This window comes from Onychomys torridus, chromosome 3 (assembly GCF_903995425.1).
Source record: "Onychomys torridus chromosome 3, mOncTor1.1, whole genome shotgun sequence".
In the NCBI taxonomy this organism is placed as follows: domain Eukaryota; kingdom Metazoa; phylum Chordata; class Mammalia; order Rodentia; family Cricetidae; genus Onychomys; species Onychomys torridus.
Window position 1 is genome coordinate 87,816,291 of NC_050445.1, and position 13,909 is coordinate 87,830,199.

Consider the following 13,909-nt stretch of genomic DNA (forward strand, 5'->3'; position numbering starts at 1 on the left):
CTTAACAAGAGTAAACATATATAATATAATAAAAATAACCTTAAATTTGTAACAATATAAAAAATCCATACCAATGTATAATATTTGAGACTAGTAGTTACTTTTTAGTTTAAAATAGATTCAAGCTAGGCAGTGGTGGCATACACCTTTAATCTCTACACTTGGGAGGCAAAGCCAGGAGGATCTCTGTGAGTTCGAGGCCAGCCTGGTCTACCAAGTGAGTTCCAGGAAAAAGGCACAAAGCTACACAGAGAAACCCTGTCTCAAAAAACCATAATAATAATAATAATAATAATAATAATAATATAAAATAGATTCAATAACCTACCCTTTTACCTTTCATTCCTATATCCCCATCCTTTTTTTTTCTCAGAACAAGATTTCAGTATCTAATAGCCATTGCTTAGATACTTCCCTGACCATGACTAATAACAATTTGTAACTAACCTCCCTAAAGAATGACAAACATCCATAATCTACCAAAGGGCCAAAGACCATCCACCTCATTAGGAATGTGGCCATCATGTTCTTAAAATTACTTCTTGTTGTCTGTGGGCAACAGCATCTTTAAGGGACCCTGAAAAAATTGAGGTAATGATCAAGTCCTGGGAAAGATAGCTGTTGTCCAATCTTGGTGTGACGGGAAAGTGCCGGGCTTATCTGAAGTCAGGACTAGTCTATGAGACTGGACCATCTGAGACAACTGCCTTGAAATTGTCCTGAGCAGTTTGTAGCCCAAAGCTGATCTTTGGATGGAATTTGTCAGTTTAGTGATGTCACCACAATCCAGGTGGAATCATCATTGTGGGGCCCATCATTCTTTTGGAGACTTCAAAGTTTGATGTTAGGAATGGTCATAGTTCACTGCAGAAAACTTAAACATTTTAAATGTCTTATGCAGCAGATCTCAGAGAGGTTAAAGGACCATAATCTACACAAGCTTAATTTCTAGTTACATACTTCAGACTCAAGCCCAAAAATCATGTACAGGGAGCTAGATGGAGCTTATTTTAGAATTAGTACTTTATATGACCATTAATATCATAACAGAAAGTTTATATATATATATATATATATATATATATATATATATATATATATATATATATAAATCTTACAAATATTTATACTTTAAGAAAAAATTTTAAGGCATCAAAATAAAACCAAATGATTATGAGATTAGTGGCAATAGAATAGTCCATAATTTGGTTTTTCTTCTGTCCAGATGGCTCTTCTGATGTGAGACAGAGAGTCTGGATTTTCCTTTAACAAGCATGCTTGGGTTTGAAGAAGGAGAGAGCCATGTTCCAACTCCAAAGTCAGCTTTAATTTGTAATTTAACTTGGACTACAAAAAGACCATTTGCATTATAGGTCTGTAGAGACAGCAGAAACAAACATTTAGGAAGATTTATGAGATTTTATCCTGTTGGAAATGTGATATACCAATAGGCCAATTTACTCTTTTTCTTGGGACATTTTCTCTGGATGATTCATCCTTCTTCTCCAGATATCTCATTTGTCCAGTAGTCTTCAGATTCCTTAGTTGGATGTCTTTATTCTCCTAGAAAGACAAAAACAAAACCCTTCCCCAACCCTAACTTTGGGGAGGTTCCCTTTTGGGCAGGGTATATTTGATCAAATGAAAGGCATTCATTAGTCTTATAAGTTAGTTTATATTGAGTGGCTGTGTTCTTTGATGAACTATCGCCTCTCACCTCTCCTAATCAAGAAGTCTCTCTGGTTTGAATCTAGTCTTTATCATTCTTGATGGTATCCATATTTCTTCTTCTGTGGAAACAAAAGCAAAACCTCTTCCCCAACATAACACATATGCTAGTTTCTATTCTGAGGTCAACACATCCCTAAAGTATAAAGTGTAATTTAATTCAGCAGTTTTTTTCCTACTATCCAGTGTCTCTCTGCAGCTGTCATTCCCTTCTCATTAGCATTTAAAATATTTAAAGTTATCAAAGCACTGTATATGATCCACATGCTTGGTGTTATGGTATTTACCATCCTTATTTTTTAATATTACTTTATTCTCTCTTTAAATATTTTAGTATTTTTGAACCTGTTATATTTTTTACAAACGTCCATTATCCCACAGCAATGGGTGCCACAAGTGCAAACTTAACACCCCACTTGCAGCTGAGGAGACTAAGGCCAGTACCTTGCTGTTAAGTAGTGAACCTGACAGTGGTCTAGCCTGGACTCACACTTCACCAATCACTGAACTACTCAGGAATATGACTTGTTTCTTTAGAAAGAGCCCAGGATGGGAGGAAAGGAGAGCTGAACATTAAAATTCACATCACAGCTGGAGGACTCCTTTTAAAAAAGAACTTCAGTGCCACAAATAGAAATGTTCTCTTATGAGCACTGGATAGGGTAGCTCAGTGGTCATGGAGACCTTTGCCTGACTTGACTTGAATCTCCTAAAAACTGATGAGAACAATAGGAAGTAAGTATATTCACAACATGAGAATGGACCAAGTTTTCAGATCCAATGGCTATCTCTGGGGCATCCTGGGACCCTGTGGATGTCTTCTCGCAGTGCTTGTTTGCTTCTTCCCCTGCAGAAGTTCAGGGCTCTGTGCCTCAGTTACCTACTCCGATCTGTTAGCATCTACACTCTGCCTACTCGTTAAGAGAAAGCAGGTGAACTCAGAAGCTCCGTGTGTCATGCATCTGAATGTTTGGCTAAACTCTGTGCTTTAGAAAACTGCCTGTGCTGGAGGTAGGAAATATTCACCAGATCAGCCACAGGAGGCATGACCCACCCGGTGTCCCCCATCCTCTGACTGTTCCCCTTAAGTTCATACCAGCATAGTCCTGTGCTGTGGGATGTTCTGTATGTTATATGTGTTGCTCTGATTGGTTAATAAATAAAACACTGATTGGCCAGCAGCCAGGCAGGAAAAGAGGAAAGGAGAATTCTGGGAAGTGAAAGGCTGAGTCAGAGAGACGCTGCCAGCCGCCGCCATGAAAAGCATGAAAAGCGAGATGTAAGGTACCGGTAAGCCATGAGCCACGTGGCAACTTATAGACTAATAGATATGGGTTAATTTAAGATATAAGAACTAGATAGCTGGGCAGTGGTGGCACATGCCTTTAATCCCAGCACTCGGGAGGCAGAGCCAGGCAGATCTTTGTGAGTTTGAGACCAGCCTGGTCTACAGAGTGTGATCCAGGAAAGGCGTAGAGCTACATAGAGAAAGCCTATCTTGAAAAACCAAAAAAAAAAAAAAAGAACTAGATAACAAGAAGCCTGCATCCAGTTTGTAAGCAATGTAAGTCTCTGTGTGTTTACTTGGTTGGGTCTAAGCAGCTGCAGGACTGGCGGGTGAGAGAGATTGTCCTGACAGTGGCCCAGGCAGGACTGGAGAAAACTCCAGCTACAGTCCTGTCTTCAATGCTTCCTCCTACAGAGGGCAAGCATGGGATTCTTGGCACAGAATAGCCTGGATTAGGAGGTGAGCTCTTAAGCAGTTTTCTGATATTCCCAGGTGTCTGGAGGCTTGGTGTTTGTGGGCTATTGCCACCTTTCTGGTAAGATCCCTGTGGCAAGTTCCTTGCTGATGAAAGGGCCAGTCTGGCTTGATCCCTGCTAGCCAGTCTGAAGTGAAGGCAGAGGGTCACCTCTATTTTCTTTTGCCTATTACGCCATGTACACCTGAGTTTGTATTAACTGGATCTATGAAAAAGTTTACTTTCATACCATTCATTGAGCACATATGAGAGTATCATCCCAAAGATATACTCTTATATAAGACTTTTGACTTGACATTGTAGGATAGGCATATTCCTGTTCCAGTTTATGAAGAAGAAAGTGACATCTCAAAGTAGCTGTGAATTTCAACCCTGCCATGTATCTGGTACACAGGTGGCTAGGGAACCTACCTCTGATGCCATTATTCCAAAGCCTAACCTGGTTCTGTCTCCAAGCAGAGCAGAGGGACAAGGCTAGGATTTAGAATAAGGAAACTCTTGACTCTGGGACGTGTTCTGCTGGTCTTCACTGTACATTTGTGGGTGAGTTGCTTTTAGATACTCCCCAAGAAACCCAAACAACAGGGCACAAGCAGGTCTTATCTCCCAGAATCGAGGAGCCAATTGAAGGAGATAATTATCTTAATGGTATACTATAAATTGTTAATGTGAACATTATCTATATACATAACATACCCATCATTATTTTGGATCTTTTCTGTCTACTGGTTATTCAATGATGAACATTCAATAAATGAATATAATGGGAATTCATATTGGGTCAAGGTCCGGAACATTGGTAGACGCTGTAAAACAAAGCAAACGGAAACCAATCAAGTGAACTCAGTATTCTCTTCCTTCAGTTTTAAAATTTTTGATAATAAGCCATCCAGGGAAATACACATTCACATACATATAGATTCATTACACCACACACACCAGGCATGATGAATGATTCTCAGATCTAAGCGTGAGTAGGGAACTGGGCAAAGCTTTCAATGAGACTCAAGACTTCCTTTCAAATTGTCACTGGCATCACACTAGCAGATTCATTTTTGAATTGATCGGTCTCGGGTGTATCTTGGAGCTGAAACACAGAGAGCAGGCATCTCTTCCCTTCTCACCTTTCTAGTGTAACTTTCAGGTACAAATATAGACGGAAGTGCTGCTGTTGCTAAGATGACACACTTTCACAGAGGCTAAGATTAGACTGTTTCAGGAGAGGAACTCGCAAGGCTGTGGTCCAGCCTGGGAGCTCCCGCTCTGCTTTTCCATACACTAAAATAAAATCGACTGAAGATTTTACTCATTCCCTACTATGTGCTACAGTGAGTCAGGGGAGACATCCCTGCTTAATGTATTTTCAACATTTGAAGATGGATGGCATCTATATAGGAAATTTTACCAACCAATTTATGGCCCAGAATCTGGACTGTGAGAGTTATAACTCCACTGGGCTACAATGGAAGAATGTACTAGAACTGTAAGATTCAGAACAATCAAACCCAACACTTCAATGCTTTATCTCGGAGCAAGGGTCCAACTCTAGCACAACTCACTTTTCTTCTGCATGCTAATCTCCTCTTCACTTTAGCTTTCTCTAATTCCCAGGACACATGCCCTGGGCTTTCCATCTAGAGCTATGAAGTCTCCTCTGCTCAGAAGCCAAGATGAGCATGTGCTGCCCTTTCTGAATCTGAATTCCAAACTTAGGGCTTCTTACCCAGTTTGACTGACACATCCAGCTCTAGCTGACATACCAAGATCATACTGTACAAGCCAAGATCACCACTAGGGGAACATTCTCTGTAACCATATGTGCCAGGCAAATTCACATTATGTCCAGAAAGGACTGTTCTGAAGTGAGTTTGTCCTCCACACATTAACAATATGACTTTATATATATTATATATACAATACATAATAAAGTTGGACAGCAAACTGTTAAATAATAAAATAATGCCATTTTTATTTTAATTACATAGCAAGATTCTTAGGGATAGGTAGGTTCATTCAGACATTTAAGTATTCTGAGTAGTTTTGTAAGACAGTCACTGCAGTTCCTTCATGGTACAAGATGGCTGCTGTTGATTTAGACAAGACTTTCTCATTTCCTTGTTAGCATAGGCAAAGAGGTATGTGGTGTTAAGAGCAGATCTTGATTATTCCTTGGATGTATCATGTACAAGAAACCCTCCCAATAAACCTAGCCTGGGATCCTTTTGATCAACTCTAGGTCACAGGATAAGACCAGCTTCAAAGGATTCTACAACAAGACAGCTAAGAATTGTTGATTGAAAAGTCAATCAAAAAATCAGAAGCAAAGATTAGCTACCAAAGAATAGCTACCTAGATTTTAGGAAGAGTTTTTTGGGGGAAGGAAATGCTTATTATCGTTACTAAGTCACACTATGTGGCCTTTGGCCACTTATTTCCATATGACTGAGAAACTGAATTTCACAATTTCTATTTAAATTTAATTTAATTTAAATATAAATAGGCAGATGAGTATTTGACTACCATTGGGCAGTGTGAACCAAGATAATATCTTCTTGGCAATGTCTTCCTGGAGGTCAGAGACAGAATGGAGAACTAGAGCCTGTGAACACAGGGCCTTCATGAGGAGCAAGGAACTTGAAATAGATACAAAGGAGAGTGGACTTACCCCAAGTCAGGGAACTGGGATGGTGACATACTGCTTAACCCATCACTTGGGAGGTTGAGGCAAGAGGATCATAACTTCAAAACCAGCATGTACTACATAGCAAGAGAGATCCCACCTGAAATGTTAAGCTAAAATAAAATTTAAAGACAGGAAAGGAAGGGGAAAAAGTAGGCATTCTTATTTAGGGGGAGCTATTTAGCTCAGGCTTGCAGAAGTAGGGGTTTTGTGGAAGAATAAGCAAAAAGTGAAAAGTGAGTACAAGTCAAGAAGTAGGATTTTTTCTTCCTTCCTTCCTCCTTCCTTCCTCCCTTTCTTCCTTTCTTTCTTTCTTTTTTTTTCTTCGAGACAGGGTTTCTCTGTGTAGTTTTGGTGCCTGTCTTGGATCTCGATCTGTAGACCAGGATGGCCTTGAACTCACAGAGATCTGCCTGGCTCTGTCTCCCAAGTGCTGGGATTAAAGGCGTGCGCCATCACAGCTGAAGTAGGATTTTTTTAACGTCAGCTTAGACAACTGGCGAAGAGTTGAAAAAGGACTGAACTATGAAAGGATACTCAGGCAAGGGATTAACCCGTAATGGAGGGTGAGGTAGGTAGAAGGCAAGACCTTAGCTTCAATAAGATTGTTCATGGTGTGGCACTCATAAAACAAAGATCCTTGGGCAGAAGAACAAGGCTCCTGGTCAGTAGGCATGGCCCAGAGACTTCTGATGCCCTGGGTGTTCCCCTCTAAATCCTCAAGTGAAGGTCTCCAGCCTGTCAAACACTCAGTCCTGGGCACTAGCTCACAGTTCAGACCTGTCCTGTATGAACTAGCTGGGAATGTATATGAAGGGGGGTGGGGTGGGGCAAAGGCTGAAATATCCTAGGTAAGGAATTTGAAAATGATTAAAGATAGCATGGTAAAATTTTATTTCTAATTTTGAGAATTGTGATGCCCAAAATAAAAATAGCAACATGAGGGGCTGGAGAGATGGCTCAGCAGTTTAAGAGCACTGGCTTCTCTTCCAGAGGACCCGGGTTCAATTCCCAGTACTCACGTGGCAGCTCACAACTGTCTGTAACTCCAGTTCCAGGGAATCTGGCTTCCTCACACAGACATACATGCAGGCAAAACACCAATGCACAGAAAACAAAAATAAAAAATTTTATTTAAACAAATCATTGAAAAAATAGCAACATGAAGTGGTTATAAGGCAACATGATGACTTTAGTCAAAGACTTGGAATTAAGTGCTAACTCCATCTATGGCTCTGGTACTCTTTCTGTTACAAGGTTCTCCCCACACACATTGAGTATGCTTAATCATGTGACTTGCTTAACCAATGAGACATTAATGCTGTACAGACAGAGGCTTGATAATGAGGCTTGGCCTCTTGGAGTCAGGTGGTGTGCTGGGAGGCAGCTCAGCTAGACCGATTGCTGGCTGTTGGCAAAACGGCAGAGCAGGAGAGGCCACCTTGGATGCTATCAGTTAAGCTTGGTCAATTCAAGAGTTGACGAGGAGTAAGGAATCATCGTTGCTTTAAGCTAACATGCTTTGGACACTTTGCTGGCAATGACAGGTAATAGAAACCATCTACCGTGGTCCTCAGTGACAGGTTCCTAAAAGTCAGAGATCTGGGCTTTACACTTAACAACATCAGCACATGCCATGGGTTGCTATGATTTGAGTGTGTTCCCCAAAGGTTTATGTCTTGGAAGCTTGGCCCTTAGACCATTGTCACCATGGTGGAAACCTTAAGGAGCAGGGCCTAGAGGAAGTTAATTAGGCCATGGGGCTCTCCCTAGATTAATGGGTGAATGTTGGGACTGGAGAGAGATGGATTAGTAGTCAAGACGAGGAAGGACAAAGACCCCTCCCTTCCAACACATGAACGGAGAGGCAGAAGGTTTAAATGTAAGAGTGCCATGAACAGAAATAATTTAAAAAATATTCTTAACTGAATTCAGTGTCTTCTTCTTTTCTAGGTCTTTCTAAATTTCTCTCCTTGACAGAAGCAATTAGCTATGTCTCATGGAAAGAGTCGTAATGTGACAAGGCTGAAGCCCTGGTAATTAGGAGGCTCCTCATTATCACTCATCTTTTGAACATTACAAACTGGGAAGCAATTGTCAGTGGCAAACTGGTCAAGCCCCCAATTGTCCCAGCATTCCTGAAGCCTGTCCTTGGGGTCAGGAAGAGAGGAGAACAAAGCTGCAGAGTTGTGGGGGTCCCTCTCTTGAATACACTGAACCAAGGAGCTCAGACCCAATAAACAAGTCATCTTAAGATCTGCAGCTTAAGTTCTGCTGCGAAGTCTGAGCTCTAGGATTTTTTAGTCACTAACATCCACATAAGAGCCTACATTTTCAAGTTACATTATTTAATACATAAATCACTCACCATGCTATAACTTAAGCAGAAAAAGCAATTCCATTCTTTTTGTTCTGTCTTTCACGTGTGTGTATGTGTGAACACATGGATAATATATGTACATTTGGATGAATGTGGGTACACATGTGTTAGTCAGGGTTCTCTAAGGGATAGGGGGAAGAGAGAGAGAGAGAGAGAGAGAGAGAGAGAGAGAGAGAGAGAGAGAGGAAGAGACAGAGAAGGCGGAAGAGGGGGGAATGGAGATTGTTCAGTCCAGGAGAAAGGACGTCTCTGCAGTCCTAATCTGAGGCTGGAGTCCTGGAGGACTCTTGGGGAGCTGCTGATTGTCGGTCTGTGTTGGAATCCTGAAGAAGTAGGTTTTGATGTGGTGAAAGAAGGCTTTAGGAATGGGATAGACTGACTTGTTAGCCTGAGTGAGAGCCCCGCTGCGATCAGCCTTGGGAAACACATAGACGTATTGAAAGGACTTGGAGCTGTGATGAGAACAGGAGTTCCTGCCTCCGGTCATCTGGGGAAGAGTCTAGTGCTGGGTTAAAGAATCAGGACTTGGCTCAGGATGGTGTGGTACATCTGTAATCCCAGCACTGGACTACGTAGCAATACCAGGCCAGTCTAGGCTCCACTGTGTGATCATCCTGGAAAAAGAGAGGAAGAAGGAAAGAGGGGTAAGGTAAAACATTGTGGAGGAAAAGAGACTTTCTGCTTCTGCTGGTCTCATGTTCTTATGGACACAAACAGAGATGTACTCCAGGGGTCCTAAAATGGGGGATGTTAACAGTTCCCTGAAACACATGACTAAGTCAGGATCGATGAAATACTCAGCTGATGCATCTTGTAATGAGCCAGATCTATGGCCTCTGAGAGCATTCAACTTTATCATCTATTTCTAGATTTCTCTGCTTATAATGCATTCCATTAGCCCGAGGTCTTGAGAGTCTTGTTAAACATTATGACCTTGCTTTCAGTTTGAGTTAACTGGGTTGTCTGACTACTTAAAGTGGGTGATTTTTAAGAGAAGCAGTAATGAGCTGACATCTGTTCCTGAAGATTCTTGGGGTCACATGTCAGATAGACCACATATTTTTATTGTATAGTCTTCCTCCAAAATCTCACAGAACAACAACACAGGATGAGCATATGACAGCAGAAAAGTAGATGTAGTTGGCACCCCTCTAGTGTCTTTAGGGCTTGCTGTGTCACTGGGTAACCACAGCAGGCATGTCTGAAAATGAAGTTAAGAAAATATATCAAAATGTAAGCCAATTAAGAGATAGCCTATAGAAGAAGTAACTAGTTCAATCCTGGGGAGAACAAGACCTAATTTGTACCAAAAAAAGAAAGAAAGAAAGAAAGAAAGAAAGAAAGATAGAAAGATAGATAGATAGAAAGATAGATAGATAGATAGATAGGAGAGGAAATAAAGAACAAACACACCAAAAAAAAAAAAATCTCCAAATTAAAGGACATAGCTACTCAGAACGAAGAAAGAATAAGTACAGAGGTTAAAATAAGACCTGTATCAGAGTTAGTGTAGTGGGGTACCGCCATGGTTTCTCCTCAAGACCAAGACATTTATTTCTTTTTTTATCAAAGCCAGGTTGTTGGCTGATGACCCAAAGGTAATACTCTACCCAAGGTCAGGCTCTTTTGTAGAGTCTGAGGATCAGCTGCTGTCCAATCTAGAACCAGGGTGTGAAGGCCCTGCCTACCTCCTGTGAGTGCTTTTCCCTTCTCAGATTTACCATGCAATTGGCTGATGTTTCTGCTACAGCTATAACTCAACCTAGTCCCGATTTCCTTTTTTTAAAACCTGTTACAAGTGTTAATGACAAGAATTACACCCTTGAGTGGGTGTCACAAGGCCAAGACCATGGCTGTAGGCAAAACTAGGCAGGGCAGTGGAAAGGCCAAAGGCTATGGTGGTGTCTCATTCACAGAGAGTTGGGCTACAGTTTTCCTAAGGGCTACATCCATAGACACATGAAAACTCAACAAGTCGTGGACAGGTGGGTACCACTGCTGCTGTGCACAGGGCCACAATTACTGAGTACCTCCCAGCTGAGGTGCTGAAGTTGGCAGATAATGCTTCCAAAGATCTCAAAGTAAAGCACATCACTTGTAGCTTGTAATCCAAGATGGTGAAGAGTTGGACTCACTTATCAAGGCTACCATAGCCAGGGTCAGTGAGATCCTGTACATCCACAAATCAAGAAGGGACGGCAGAAAACTGTTTAGGAAGTGCTTTAACCAACCTGCTTTCCCTCACTGTTTGTAACTGGGACTAAGGATGCCAGTGGGGATGTGTGGAATTTTTAAGAACAGTTCAATGGAAAAGCACAGACAATTGCTGTAGACAAGCCGAAAGGAACATTTGTATGTTTTTAGACTCTTGAAGTTTGAGAAGTCCCTTTCCCTGTGGTCATGGTCACGTGGTGATTGGCCAGGTTTCTCCCTTGTGTTTTATACAAAAATAGAATTGATGAAACATTTGTTACAATTTTTTTTAAAGTCAACCCTTTGAAAGGAAATGGAAGAAGAAAGGAAAAGAAGAGGAAGGTGGGGGCAGAAAAAGGAGGGACGTGGGGCAGGGGGACACAACATGACATTGGGAGATAGGGAGAAGTTGGGGGGGTTATGAGGCAGATACTACCTAAATAAATTGTGTTCATATATGAGATTACTAAGGAATGAATGACAATAAGTAAGAGCTGTTTTCCACTAAACTTCTTGTACAACTGTCTGTCTGTCTCAGAACCCAAGTCCAGACAGTACTGAGGTGGAGTGTGGTGAATTTCAAGCATCAAGCAACAAGAAAAGGCTCCTAAAAGCTTTCATAAAAGAAAAACAAAAGAACAGAAAAGAAAATAACATTAGATTTCTCAACAGTAACTTTAGAATCTAGAAAAATACATTGTAAATAATGAACAGAACATATTTTCTCCATAGAAATATGTAGCTTCCATCTGAGGTCTGAGTCTGAAATGTTCCTAAGGCCCTGGTGTTATTTCTGGGACACAGCAGAGGATTTAGAGGTAGCACTTCATGGGGAATCTTTAGGTCACTGGGACCATGTATGTGAATCTTTACAGGGTAGCATCTAATGGAGCATTTTTAGGCCATTGGAATCGTGTATATGATTAGCATAACAAAACCCCAGACTTTTCTTCTCTTTTTCACTTGTTTCTTGGTCCTAAAATGAGTGACTTTGCTCCACCACATACTGCCTGAGGTGATGTTTGTCTTGCCACAGGCCCAGAAGTAATGGGACTGAGTAATCATGGACTAAACTCTCCAAAGCAGAGAGTTTCTCTTTTTAACTTTATTACTCTGGGTTTTTATTACAGTGATAGAAAGCCGACTGACACACTACCTCAATAAATGGAAAGATAGACCAAAAGCATTCTCTCATAGGCTAGTACTCATTGAGTCCATGCCTTCCCTAGTCTATCTTTAGAAGCAACTGGAAGTGAAGCCAAGAATAACAGCAGTGGCCAAAGAGTGTCCCAAACAAGGGTAATCAGGCTAAAAGAGAAGACTAAGAGAGCATGGGATATGGGATGTTGGAAGATAGAAAGTGTTATCTCAAAAACTGGCAGAGCAACAAGCCTAAGAACAGAGCTCAGACAGCTCGGGGAATAGTTAGGTAGATGGTATTGGAAGGATGGATGGGCTAAACATCAAGGGCTCCAGAAACAAAGGAAATTAGTATTACTTATAATGTAATAGTAATATGTAAATTGTCTAGTAACTTCATCAGAGATGTTCATCTATAAACAAAAGGAGACATGATTCTGTTGAGCAGGGCCAACAGTAATGCCAACATGGACTCTGTGACATCAAGTCTTTTCTGGGATGCTGAGAAAAATGAAAATGGCAGGTATATAGTGGTGAGATGAAGCCATGTGCAATAAGCAGTGGAATCAGGGGACACATCTGAAACAACTGAGCCAAGACTCATCCACCTGCATAAGATACGATACCTAGAGGAGAGAAACCGAGAGTTAAAGGCCAGCTACTTCTGAGGGTAGATGAAGAATGAGGTGGTCTTGAGAACCCTTTGTGAACCACCTGATTAGACTTGGAAAGTCATGTACCTGTATCTCCTTAACAAGTCATCAAAATTTTTATCTAGTGAAAAGTTAGTAGTTGGAGGCCAGGCGGTGATGGCACATGCCTTTAACCCCAGCACTCGGGAGGCAGAGGCAGGCGGATCTTTGTGAGTTCGAGGCCAGCCTGGTCTACAGAGTGAGATCCAGGAAAGGCGCAAAGCTACACAGAGAAACCCTGTCTCGAAAAACCAAAAAAAGAAAAAAAAAAGTTAGTAGTTGGTAGTGAGGGTGACAAGTGGGAGAAGGGAAGATGCTGGGTTGATTGACTAGTCAGGAGAGCAAGCAGCATTGCTCCACAGAACATGCAGCTTGCCTTAGGACAAAGGATTCCTAGAAATCAGTGAATTTCCTAAAACCATCATGATGCTTCTTTCTCTTTAGGTTTGTTTTGTTTTGTCTCATATAACCCAGGCTGGTGGTCAGGCTGGTGGTCTACTCGCGGTAAGACTGAAGAAGATCTTGAGTTCCTGATCCTCCTGCTTTCATCTCTCAAGAGTTAGGACTACAGGTATGCTCCTCTATGGCTGTTTTTGTCTTTTGTTGGCTTGCTCAATTGTTTATGTAGTGCTGAGGATGGAGCACAGGGCCTTGTGTGTCTAGGCAAGCACTCTAGAAACTGAGCTGCATCCTCGGCTTCATCACAACACTTTCACACTTAGTTCCTGATGACAGGTTTCAGGAAGGATGGCAAATTGTCTACTCTGCCCTAATGGCCTGTGCTGTGGAAGATACTGCTAATTCAGCACAGCCATGCTTCCTACAATTCACAATGTCCATCAGGGACACAAAGGCAAGGAATGACAGCATATTAAAATTCTCCAAAGAAGTCTCTGAGGGTCAGATAGTGACTTCTTCCAGTTCCAAGAGCCCTAATGGGTTTGGCCTCTTTTTATGCAACTTGCCTTACTTAGCTTGAGGGCCCGTTCCCCATGTTGTTTGAGTCCTTTGAGAAGCAAATGCTCAGATATGAGTTAAAGAGCATATGTTTATTAGGAAAAATGCTATCAGGAGAAATGGAGAGGTTTAGAGAGCCATCAGACCTCATTACAAGATCATCACCAGTGAGCAGGGAGAAGGTCTGAGTGCAATCCAGACAAAAGATGAGCAAGGCCACTTTGGAGCCCTGTGCTACCCAGGAGCGAGCCTGCCTCAGTTGTGACCATGCTCAATGGGAAGCCTGGCTTTGTCCCAAGCACAGTGGCACACTGCAGAACCCTGCAACTGGGAATCCTTGTCAATCATGCTCCCTACTGTTGGAGGTCTATGGCTC